The sequence below is a fragment of the Amblyomma maculatum genome, unplaced genomic scaffold, assembly GCF_055883805.1.
Source record: "Amblyomma maculatum isolate TAMU_Amacu unplaced genomic scaffold, ASM5588380v1 scaffold_13, whole genome shotgun sequence".
NCBI classification, from domain to species: Eukaryota; Metazoa; Arthropoda; class Arachnida; order Ixodida; family Ixodidae; genus Amblyomma; species Amblyomma maculatum.
In genome coordinates this window covers 14,865,810-14,877,237 of record NW_028146738.1, presented here as the reverse complement: position 1 = coordinate 14,877,237, position 11,428 = coordinate 14,865,810, and the positions used below count along the sequence as shown (strand labels likewise).

At 45.0% G+C, this 11,428-nt stretch overlaps 1 pseudogene; it reads left to right on the top strand.

Moving 5' to 3' along the window:
• The first annotated feature begins 2,946 nt into the window (after positions 1-2,946).
• LOC146172277 (uncharacterized) overlaps positions 2,947-11,428 on the top strand; it is a 38,045-nt pseudogene continuing 29,563 nt past the window's right edge.

The window sequence follows — 11,428 nt, the reverse complement described above, 5'->3', positions numbered from 1 at the left end:
CAGATTACTGAGGTATTCTCCATCTACCCTTATCCCTAACTGCTCCCATTCCAAGTCTCTAAATACTTCCTCTAAACAAGCTGTGAATAGTACTGGGGAGATTGTGTCTCCTTGCCTAACACCTTTCTTTATGGGAATTTTATTGCTTTCTTTATGTAGAACTATGGTTGCTGTGCAGCCACTATATATATCTTCCAGCACTTTCACGTACGGCTCGTCTACCCCCTGATTTCGCAATGCCTGCATCACCGCCGAGGTTTCAACTGAGTCAAATGCTTTTTCGTAATCAATGAATGCTATGTATAAGGGCTGGTTATATTCCGAGCATTTTTCTATCACCTGATTGATGGTATGGATATGATCGATAGTAGAGTACCGTTTCCGAAACCCTGCTTGATCCTTTGCTTGATTGCAGTCTTTGCAAAATACAAGATCAGACTAAATAACAAGGCCGATTATTACTCAAGCGCACAGTTTTCAGCGGCAGTTTTAAATAAACACGTGCCAGAAATATAGGCAACCAAGGTAGGCAGGTGGTTCCAATCGCTGGCCGTATTCGGTAGAAATTAGCTCAAATATGCATTTGTCCGGTAGTACGGAATGCCTATTATGACGATGATCTGTGAGAGGTGATGTTAGGCTCTGAAAGAAGGTCCCCTTTAAATGGTGATTATGATAGTAAATATTATGAAATGTTAGGATTCGAGAGAGTTTTCTACGAAGGGAAAGGCTAGGCAGGTTCAAAGTGTTTTTCATTGCAGTTACGCTAGTAGTACGGGAAAAGTTAGACAAAATAAAACTACGATTCTACACTGATTCTAATTGGTTGGTTAGAGTTTCGAGCCCCGGATCCCACACAGAGCACGCGCATTCTAACTTTGATAGCACAAGAGGTTTGTAGAGTAGTAGCTTTAAAGAAGATTAAGCCATAGAAAAGTTACGACGCAAATACGCAACCAAGGATGTGGTTAGCATTGTATATAATATAATCGATATGCGTATGCCATGATAGGTTAACAGTTATATGAACGCCTAAATATTTATACGTGGTTACGTGTTTTAGCACTGAGCGTGAGATTTGGTAGCGACTAGAATTAACAGTAGAAGTCCGATGTGAAATGCACATAACCATACATTTATTAGTATTTAGTGCCATGTGCCAGCGGTTACACCAACTACATACCTTATTTAAGTCACACTGAAGTATGGGTGGGTCTGAAATGGAACTGATTGCTCTGTAAATTACGCAATCATCCGCAAAGAGCCTAATTGTAAAGTTAATACAGTTAGGTAGATCATTGATGTTATTAAAAACAATAATGGTCCCAGTACCGAACCTTCAGGTACTCCTGAAGTTACGGAACATGATGAAGAATCGGTGTTATTTGCAGTGACGAACTGACTTCTGTTACGCAAAAAACACTCAATCCATGAAAATTTATTCGGGTCTATGTTCAGTTTACTGAGCTTTAAGCAAAGTAGCTGGTGGTTAACAAGGTCAAAGGCTTTTTTAAAATCCAGGAATACGTAATCAATGAAAAATACTTTATCTAATTCATCAAATAAGTCTTGGGTGAAGGAAATGAGTTGAGTCTCACAAGAAAATGATTTACGAAAACCATGCTGATGGGGAAAAAAGAACGAATTATCTTCAAGGAATTTAAGCAAGTTAGAATATATAACACGTTCAAACAGTTTGCATGGGACACTAGTTACTGATATGGGTCTGTAGTTAAGGGCACAATGAGCATCACCAGACTTGAATATCGGTACCCCTTTGCCCACCTTCCAGACCCCGGGCAGCTGTCCTGAATGCAAAGATTGTGAAAACAGTGCACTGAGGCAAACAGAAGAATAAAAACTTGTATTCTTTAAAAAACTTTGAGTTTATGTTGTCGATTCCTGAAGGCGATGGAACCTTTAAATTATCAGTTACGCTTTGCACACCAAGATTGCGCAAGGGAAACGGGCAATTGCTGTAAAAAAAGCTTTAGAGAAAGCATCATTGAGCACCTGAGGACACTGTGATGGACGGATAGCCGCGCCGCTGCTGTCATTTAGAGCTGTTTCTTTATGCTTGGGACTAGCGATGATGTTCCAAATTTTGTTTGGAGTTGTCAATGAACAATGACGGAAGCGTGATGTGGAAAAAAACTTTATTGGCGTCTTTTAATGCTTTTCGATAATCAGAGGCGATGGCTTGGTATAAATCCGCGTGATCAGAAAAACCGCTGAATTTTGCTTTGTGATATTGTCTTTTTTTTTTCTTTACTTAAAAGACGTTTCAATGAGGCAGTGAACCAGGGGGAACGATGCTTGCATGATACGACACGTAACTGTATATATTGCTCAATGAGAAGGTTAACCTTTTCTTTGAAAAGGCGGCCGTTCACTTCAAAATTCGGTTAGAAGAGTTTGGCATGCACTCATCTAAAAACGTTTGGAGCATCGCATTTATTGACACAAAATCTGCTTTTGAGTAATCTCTGATAGAGTTAGGTAGAATACGTAGTCCCTTTAAGCTCAAATTGAATGAAGGAGTAGTCACTGATGAGGCTCGGCAGAAATGTCAATGAATGAACTAGCCCAGGAAATGTACAGGTCAAGAATATTTGCACAAGTAGGTGTGGTACGAGTTGGCTGGATAATTAGTTGAGAGAAGTAGAAATCTGCACACGAATTCGTGAAACCTGTTGCGTCTGATGACGAATCGAGAGCAGAAGGCGCGATGCGTCGGACCAGTTTATTTTCGGCATGTTGAAATCGCCAACTAAAAAAAGTGGCGCAGAAGGAAATATAATCAAAATTCGGTTAAGCAAGGTCGCTACAAAATGACAATGAAGCGTTTGGAGGGCGATAGCATGCGCAGACGATTATATCTCTGTGATTAATGCTTATACAGGCACATACGATTTCCAAAGAAGAAACAAGTAGCACGTGTGAAGAATGCAGGTCGTCTGCAACTACTACCAGGACACCTCCTGCTGCTCTGTCGCCACGGTCACATCGATAGGTAACGAAATTCTTTTCGCAGTTTAGTATTTCGTCGTTCGATATCTTTGAATTCAACCAGGTTTCGGAGAGAACCACAATGTCGGCACTGCACGTGTCGATGAGCATCACGTTTATTAACAACGCTACGAATGTTAGTGAACAAAACACATATGTCATTTAGAGGCTCGTGACCACGAGCAGATAGCTACGCGGAGGGCGCATCAGCAGGGCAGTGCGATGATGCTTCATTATTTGTGTGATATTCGCATCTGTGGCCGAAATATAGACATAACACCTATTCTTTATGAACAATTTGTGTTGACGAAAAGCGAACTTCTCTCTGCTTGCTTGTCCAAAATCAGTTTTTTACGCGCGTTTCAAGTTGCTAAGCAAAAGACTTCCGTAATCTTTACCCCCCAATTCTTCAGTTTGCTTATATCTGTAAAAACAGCTTCTCGGATCTTAAAATTCGCAAACTTCACAATTACCGGCCGGCATTTATGCTCACGATGAACACGAGCTATAGCCGCATTCGGTAGCTGAGGGTTCGTTGAAGATAACAGCTGTCGTCAGGTTAAGACGCTCATCATCTTTCTTGTTGGTGTTCCAATTCAATAGCGACGCCTTTGTGAGCAATAAGACATGCAAGTGACCTTGGTGGAACCCACACAATGAAGAAGCGGCTGCCTCTTTTCTCCCGGAGCACCACGAAAAACTACCTCGTCGAGCCTTTCGGCAAATGTACTAAAATTTACCAACATAGGAGGTCATCTACTAATCTAACCATTTGCCTGTGATGTGAGCAAGAAGAACCTAATATAATTTCGGTAACTCCCTCACTTCCTCCGTCATACGTAACAGGACCGCGAATTATCGCACAGCTAGTGCCTGGTGCGGGTCGCTGCCTGTTCGTTTCCTTCGCAGACAGGATCATCGTCGAGAACTTCGATGAGATGATCGCGCAAGCCACGGGCTCTGTCAACTTCACCACGTTGCTTACCACCTTTGCCGGACGCGTGTTGCCTACGCTGCAGTGGAAGAGCCAAGCGCGCAAGCCCCATTTGTACCAACGGGAGAAAAAAAAAAATCGTCCTGCCCACTGAAATACACGAGAGTCTTCCGCTCAACGGTGTTGAATAAAAAAAAAAATGAAGAATGGATAGCCTGTGCATCAGCAGATTAAAATTCGTCACTGAGTGCAGAAAGTAAAATTTGAGCACTATTCCAAATACGATGACGCTCCTACAACCCAAATAAACAAATAGAAATGTAAGAAATGATGTAGTGATGATGGTTGTTTCTCCGTGAAGAAGTTCGCCGCTCCATGTCGTGCAGGAAGGACACTCGCTCTGCCGACCCCACTTCTCCGCTACTCGAAAGCACGGTCGTCCGCGTGCCTGGCTCTCGCGATGAGCATCGCGTGTTTTTCACCACCACCACCACCATCGCGTGTTTCGCGTTGTTTTTCCGCACGTGAAAAAGTATATACATGCACAAAATAGGATCTTTCGCACGCCCTAACTCTAACCTCGAGTTCGAGGTATTCTGTTAGACAAAATTTCTGGTTATGGTTTTCCACTCACCCTGGTCTCAGCGGAGTGTATCCGGCGTGCAAGCACAGCCACGGCCGCTACCAGAGCAACGATCACGGTCCTCCCCTTCGAGAGGGCCAAACGAGTTTTCCGAACGGTTGTTCCGATTGTTAATATACAGTCCGGATAATACGAACACAGCGCAACAAACAGCCCGGAACCTTGTAGCTGTCAAAGTTTATCGATTATACTTTCTTACAAAGGAACTATACGATTTGAAACGATACTATTACTCTGTGCGAATATGTGCCGCTTCGAAAGGTATCGAGAAAAAGGACAACGGGAATTCCATAACAGTTTGAATGCGTAGGCGCTGCGCTGCAACATGGTGGAAATGACGTTTGTAAAATTTTGAATTAGAATTGTATAAAAAATTGGCGGCATGTTAAAGCGGGGCCTAAAGAGTGGACGCGATATCGCCTTTAACATCGTCTTTTAATTACGCGATGTTTTCACGTCAATTATCTAAAAACTTACAATTATTATTAATCTAACATCAGTGCACATTCTAAATGCACATAAGTAAGTTCACATACGCACCACAATGCGTTCACCAGGTGTCCCTCTAACACGCTTGGTATGACGACCCTTATTGGACGAAAACAAAACAAAAAAGTGGCCTCCTGCGTTCGAACCTCATGGCGACAACTTTATTCCATTAAATTACTTCTATTTCCCGAAATACTCCCATTAGAAGATTCCCGTTGCTAATTTGGCTTTCTTTAGACCCTCACACAATTTGTTAGCTTTGCTTGAAACTCAAGGGACTTTTTTCCGCCCGGCTTTCAACCGAAAGAGATCCTTACGCTATCGCATAAAACATGTACATTGAGTGAGGATCAAATAGGTGAGTGTTGTATTGCTAGAATATCATCAGTATGCCACGGTAAACATGTACATTGAGTGAGGATCAAATAGGTGAGTGTTGTATTGCTAGATTATCATCAGTATGCCACGGTATTAGGGACTGATTGATGGAAACGCGTTTACTGACAGTACTGAGTCGTGCACTTATGCTTCTGGCATCTGTACAGTCACGGTGGCCACGGCGGATGCTGGTTTGATTGTCTTTGACATCTGCCATAAAGCTTGGCTCTGGGGCCTAAGTCAACAAACTATCCGAGCTTTGCCCAGAACATAGCGATGGCCGCGTTGTAGAGAAACAGCGGAAGGACCCAGGCGATGTAGCTGGCGGGGTGGATGGCAACTAGAATTTCGGCGAGAGCCCTTACTCGAATGTCAGAATACTCTTGACAGTACCATATAATACTATATGGGCATCGGTCGTCCGAACTTCGGCAGTGACGGCACATCCCTTCGTCGCGGTCGTTGTGGAATAGTTTTTGCCTATAAAGACGGGGTTAATGAAGTGTTATTTGCGAGGCGACGGACTAATGTCTGCATGGCCCTCGATAACTGCTCCGGCATAGGGGGAATGGGACACGCCTGTTCCTGGGAACGTTCCTCTCTTCCATTGTAGAGGTGCTCAAGGGCCTTGCGCGGTCGCTTCCTCTTAATTGCTTTGAATGTGGAGGGTTCCAACGGGCAGGTTTTGGTACCCGACATAGTAACAAAACGGTACCATAGGGTATTATTTGGTACGGTATTAGGGACTAAATGTGAATCCACGCCACTTTCGGTATTTCATCCTTTTCGCAGCGCATAGCCGGACAAGGACAAAGCACGGAGGAATTCAAGCGCCTGTGTGTCCTAGTTGTTTCTCCGTGCTTTGCCCTTGTCCGGCTACGCGCTGCAAAAGCGTTGGAAAACCAACTAGCCCGACAGCTTGTCCTCTTTCGGTATTTGTCGCGGCCTCATTTGCTGCAACTGGAAGCTCAAGTCAGGATTTAATGAATGTTGTTTTGCTGGCGCACGCTGTACACCTGATGATACAGTCCCCTCGATGGAGGTGGTTGTGGCTTATTATTATTATTATTATTATTATTATTATTATTATTATTATTATTATTATTATTATTATTATTATTATTATTATTATTATCATTATTATTGTTGTTGTTGTTCAAAAAGGCGGGCAAAGAAAGTTGCCGGCTGTGGCATTTGCTATCTGATAGCTGCGGCCGGCGCAAAGGAAAGGGGGAGGAGAATAGCAGGGAGAAGCACAGAGGGGATAGATGGCGGTAAGGGCATTCTCGAGGCCAACCATTTGTGCCAGTGGAGTTTGAGGTCGGCGTCAGCCCGTCTCGGACGCACCTGCCAGGACAGACCACCCGGATCGGAGTGGCTTAGCATGCGGCGGAAGTCGGCGAGCACCGCGCTGTTGTTCGGTGTCAAGAACGGCGTCAGGGAGTGAGAGCCGTCAGGAACCAACGCCACCCTGGCAGGGGGTTGTTGACCTCCGGCTGCAATTACCATGGGGTGGCGTCAACTACTGGATGAGCGGACATCTACAGGAAAGGGCCGATACCCGATGCCTCTTTACGTGCCGAACGTCAAGAGGGGCAGTTTGAGCTTTTACTGCCTACCTCAGATGGCGACAGCACCGGTTGGGTTTGCTGCGCACAGGCGCAGGCCGCCCACTGCGACCACCAGCGGACATCACAGACGGAGGCCGCCATCTACGGCACCTCAGCAGCGTCTTCCTCACCCTCAGTCAAGATCTGCCGCGGATTGTCCACGAATGCGCGAGTGGGAAAGTGCCACTTCCCACCTAGGGACATTAGGGAAAATGACCCCTATTCGTTTTTTTTTTTTGTCGTTCTTTTTTTTTTCTTTAATTTTCAGCGGACGCGTTCATGCCCGTGTCTGGGAGGTGCCTAGTTGGAAACAAATGAAGAATAATGGTTGGCCCGCAGCGGAGGGATGGGACTTCGCGAGCCGCGTTGTCGGGCTGCAGGGAAGAGCCGTCGCGAACCTACTGATGTCTAAAACCCCTGAATCGGCGAATACGACGAGTTCCGAGGACGTTTTCGAGTGCGTCACGCACCGCGGCTCATTGTTTGTATACGTTAGTCGCTACTCCGAAACGTCTCCAAGATAGCCCGGAAGTACGCTTGAACGGGGTTGTCGGAGAGAAAGGGTTGCCGGCTTGGAACAAAAAGGTATACGCCCCGTGCGTGGTCGCCGCCTTGAGCCTTTGATCTAGCCGTTCCGTGACCCCTGTGAGCGGAGGCATCAAAGGTTCACCGGGAAAATTCTGGGGAAGCGCGTGGAGGGATGCTGACGTGTAGGGCCACTTGCGCGCACTGACTACACTGACTGCACTCTAAAAGCGGTTAGTTCGTTCATTCCCCACCTTGCTTACGACCAGCGGGGCCTAGGTACCGCCCCTGTGTATCTCTTGTCATCTAACCTTGGTGAAAGCGGTTTTTTTTTTTCGTTTTTTTTTTTTCGCTCCCGACTTTGTCAGAGTATATGTCTGTCATCTCCACGAGAAGAAAGCGTGGACGACTGTGAAAAGTACGACGGAACCTCCTCGCAGGTCTCGACGTGCCGGCTAGTTCGATTTCTAATTAATCGCTTCCATTGGCTCCATGCAGCTATTTTTTAGATGGCTTCAGGGCTGGTCGTCAGGATGATAGGGAAGTGTACAGCGCAAAAAAAAAAAAAAAGAACTGGGCGGAATGACTCGGGATGGGCTGAGCTACGAACGGAGTTCTCTCAGGCGAAAGTTGAACGGGTGAGCCAGGGCACTGCGAGAGGCAAGACGGTGTCAGTACCAATCTGGCCTAGTGTAACTGGTGGTTGTAACACGTGTAATAAGGTGCATGCAGTGGGAAAAGGTCCCAAGTTCATTTCCTGCTCGACGTCACCGGATCGACGCAGCGATTATGAGCATAAAAGATCCGAGACAACAGATAGAAAATTAACTCATACTGGTTGGGATCTCAATGTTAAATCGCTGCTATAGAACACTTGCAGTGCGTATCTCACGTCTCATAAATTCAGCACTGTTGTAGAAGTAATGATAAACGTTTCAATTCCATCCCTGATATTGTGCCGCCTGCCATAGAGTACATGTAGAGGGCTAGCATTTTACTCAGGAAAATTTGCACCTTGCGAATATGCCACTAACACACTTAATTGGGATGGGCAAAAGTGCATCTGCCTTCCGTTCCGGCGTGGTGGCATTTCTGCTGCTTCTTTCACGAGCGCTGTAGTGTTTGAAAAGCGAGAAAGTTCAGCTATATAGCTTTTCGGAGGTGTACGCTGATCAAATCTGTTATTGACTAACTGTAATCAGATCTTTGCCATTGAATCTGGGCCGAAATGCTCACAAGACTGCCTTATAGACAATGTTATTGTATGCGGTTATTATTTGTGTGTGTGTGGGGGGGGGGGGGGGAGGGGGTGTAGAAGGCCAGCTCACGGAGGACAGATCAGTCGCAAAGCCCAACTGTATACTCACTACACCTGTCAGTAAAAGCAGCAAGGCCCCTAATTTGTAGTGACTTCTTGAGCGCCATCGGGATGTACTTGAACCGGGGTGGGCACGAAACAAGACAGTGTCGAAACCCAGATTTCTATTCCCATGAAGTATTGTAAATCTCCCCCGCCTTCGAGCATGGCCGGTCTCGAGGGAGAGCGCGCTTCTCTTCTCTTACGGCTTCTCCAATGTGGTCTGTTTCCACCGCCCGCCGCGCCTCGGTGGGGTCGCCACCGCACTGCTGCTCCTCCGCTACAGCCGTTCACGCGCAAGGGAAACGCGCGCTCGCTCTTTGCTCCGCCCGCGTTAGTTGCAACTGGCAGGTCATGACATTTCGCCCCTTATGGTTTATACAAAGACCCTAATCAGCATCGAACATTTATCGCGTACGAGGAATAATATACAGTCAACAATCAGCTCACGCGCGCGCGCGCCTTCGTCAGTGCGGCCGTGCACGGTCGAATGAAGCTTCGGGTGCACTTCAACATTTCTTGCTCCTAAGTTTGTACAAAAAAATAAATTTACCAGGCTATGCAATGTGCCTTTGAATGTTGTAAGCAGGTGTAGCGCGACCTGACGTGAGTGTATGGTGAACTGCTGGGTGGAGATTCTGTCAACCGCTACCATTTCCGTTTAGATCAAAAGAGGCATCGGCGAAAATTCATGGCGCGTCTCAGATTCAGAGTAAAGAACAAAAATTTACTCATATAGTTAAAATTTCACTTGGTTGGTGGAGTGGGCTGTTCTAGCTTCGTTCAAAACATATCAGTCAGTTGAAAGACCGAAGATGTATATGCAGTCCCGCGACTACTTTTAATCAAGGAAATGGGCATAAACAGTTAATCAGAATTGAAAAGAGCGGCAAACAATAAAATTGCACTTCATATTCACCAATTCATCAAAATGGTACCTGCGTCTAGAAAATTCAGTCTCAAAATCTTCCTGCGCGGCTTGTGCACACAAGGAGTTAATTGGCCTCTCGTTCTTCTCCGTCACTTTCTTGGTATAATTAATTGAGAAGAAGGATTCTGAGAAAATTTTCAAATATAAAAGAAGCGGACCTAACAACATGGCTGTTGTCAATTTCTTTCGGGCCACTCAGTGTTGAATTCTGAAATGCTGACTGAATCAGGATCTTAAGTACTTCGAGAACATTTGTGTGTGTAGTAGGTGCACGGCAGCTTTTTCTAAAAAAAAAAGAAAAAGCTTGTCCAACAGGACAACAAGCTCTGGTTTCGGATAATGCGGTCCACTAGAATATTGTTCTCGTAGAAGAGTGTACTTACATGAGGCTGCTTCTTTCGCTAGTTTCAAGAAGAATAGCGCAAGCGTCACACCCGAAGTGGATTAGCTTAACAATATATTAACCGATGTAAGCTAAACCGGAATATGTGACAGTGGAAAATGGGATGGCAGGAGATGCCATCACTTTCTTCAATTCCTCGGTTACTGATTGCGGCACAGCAGAAATGACTTTTTTTTTTTTTGGCATCGCCGCAAGGTGCCTTGATTTTGCTCTCATATGAAACGTCCGTCTTGACAATGTAGTCATGTGCCGCTAGCTGTTACGGCCCTTGCATCTAGAATGTCGTTCCCTTCCGCACATTAGCCTTACTGTCCCGAAGAGAGCTTCAATGGGTCGCTATATAGGGCTTGAAATGTGCCTTCAATGAGAATGTCCTTCTTTAACGCTTTAGAAGTTTCTTGCATACTTTCGATATAGCAGGTGAACTCATTAGTAAGTCACTGAAATCACCTTCATCATTTATTGGCCTCCTTTTACCACTTCCAGCACAAGTGGTGTCATGAATATCAAACTATTTTTGATTGTTTTCATAATAAGCTAAATATCATGTAAAAATCTCAGTAAAATAAGGTTTGTTTGCAAAATTAAAATAATGCTTATAATACAACATTGGCTAATATATTACTTGTAATAACATTTAACACTCAACCCTACCGCGTTTACTTTGACTGTTATACTAATACTTTATATCATGCAAGCATTTTGCAATTTACATTACATTTTTATGAAATTATTTTCATCTTTGGTGTTACATGGATTGTTTCGCATCTAGCGCTGAAAGACGGTTTTGCTGTTGCAGACGAGTTGTTGTCATGTTAGCCTTCAAGAAGCTTCACTGCCCATTCAGTTTTTTTTTATATTCCGATTCTTGTACAGGCTTGGGGAAAATTCGGACTAAAATGGACAAAAGTAGCTACCATGTGCCACAATGTATGTCATATGCTTGTCCAACGTTTGCTGAGCGATAGTGTAAATATAATAAAGACTCCGTTCACAGGTGTAGTAAATGACGACATGCCGCTGCAGCATCTACCTGCTGTGTCCTTTCATTTCGGGGCTGTACTCACCACAAAACCCGCGAGCGACAGCGCGAAACCAGGCAAAAGCCCCCCGCCACCGCTGAAGCAGACGCGGAGCGAACAGTGAGCA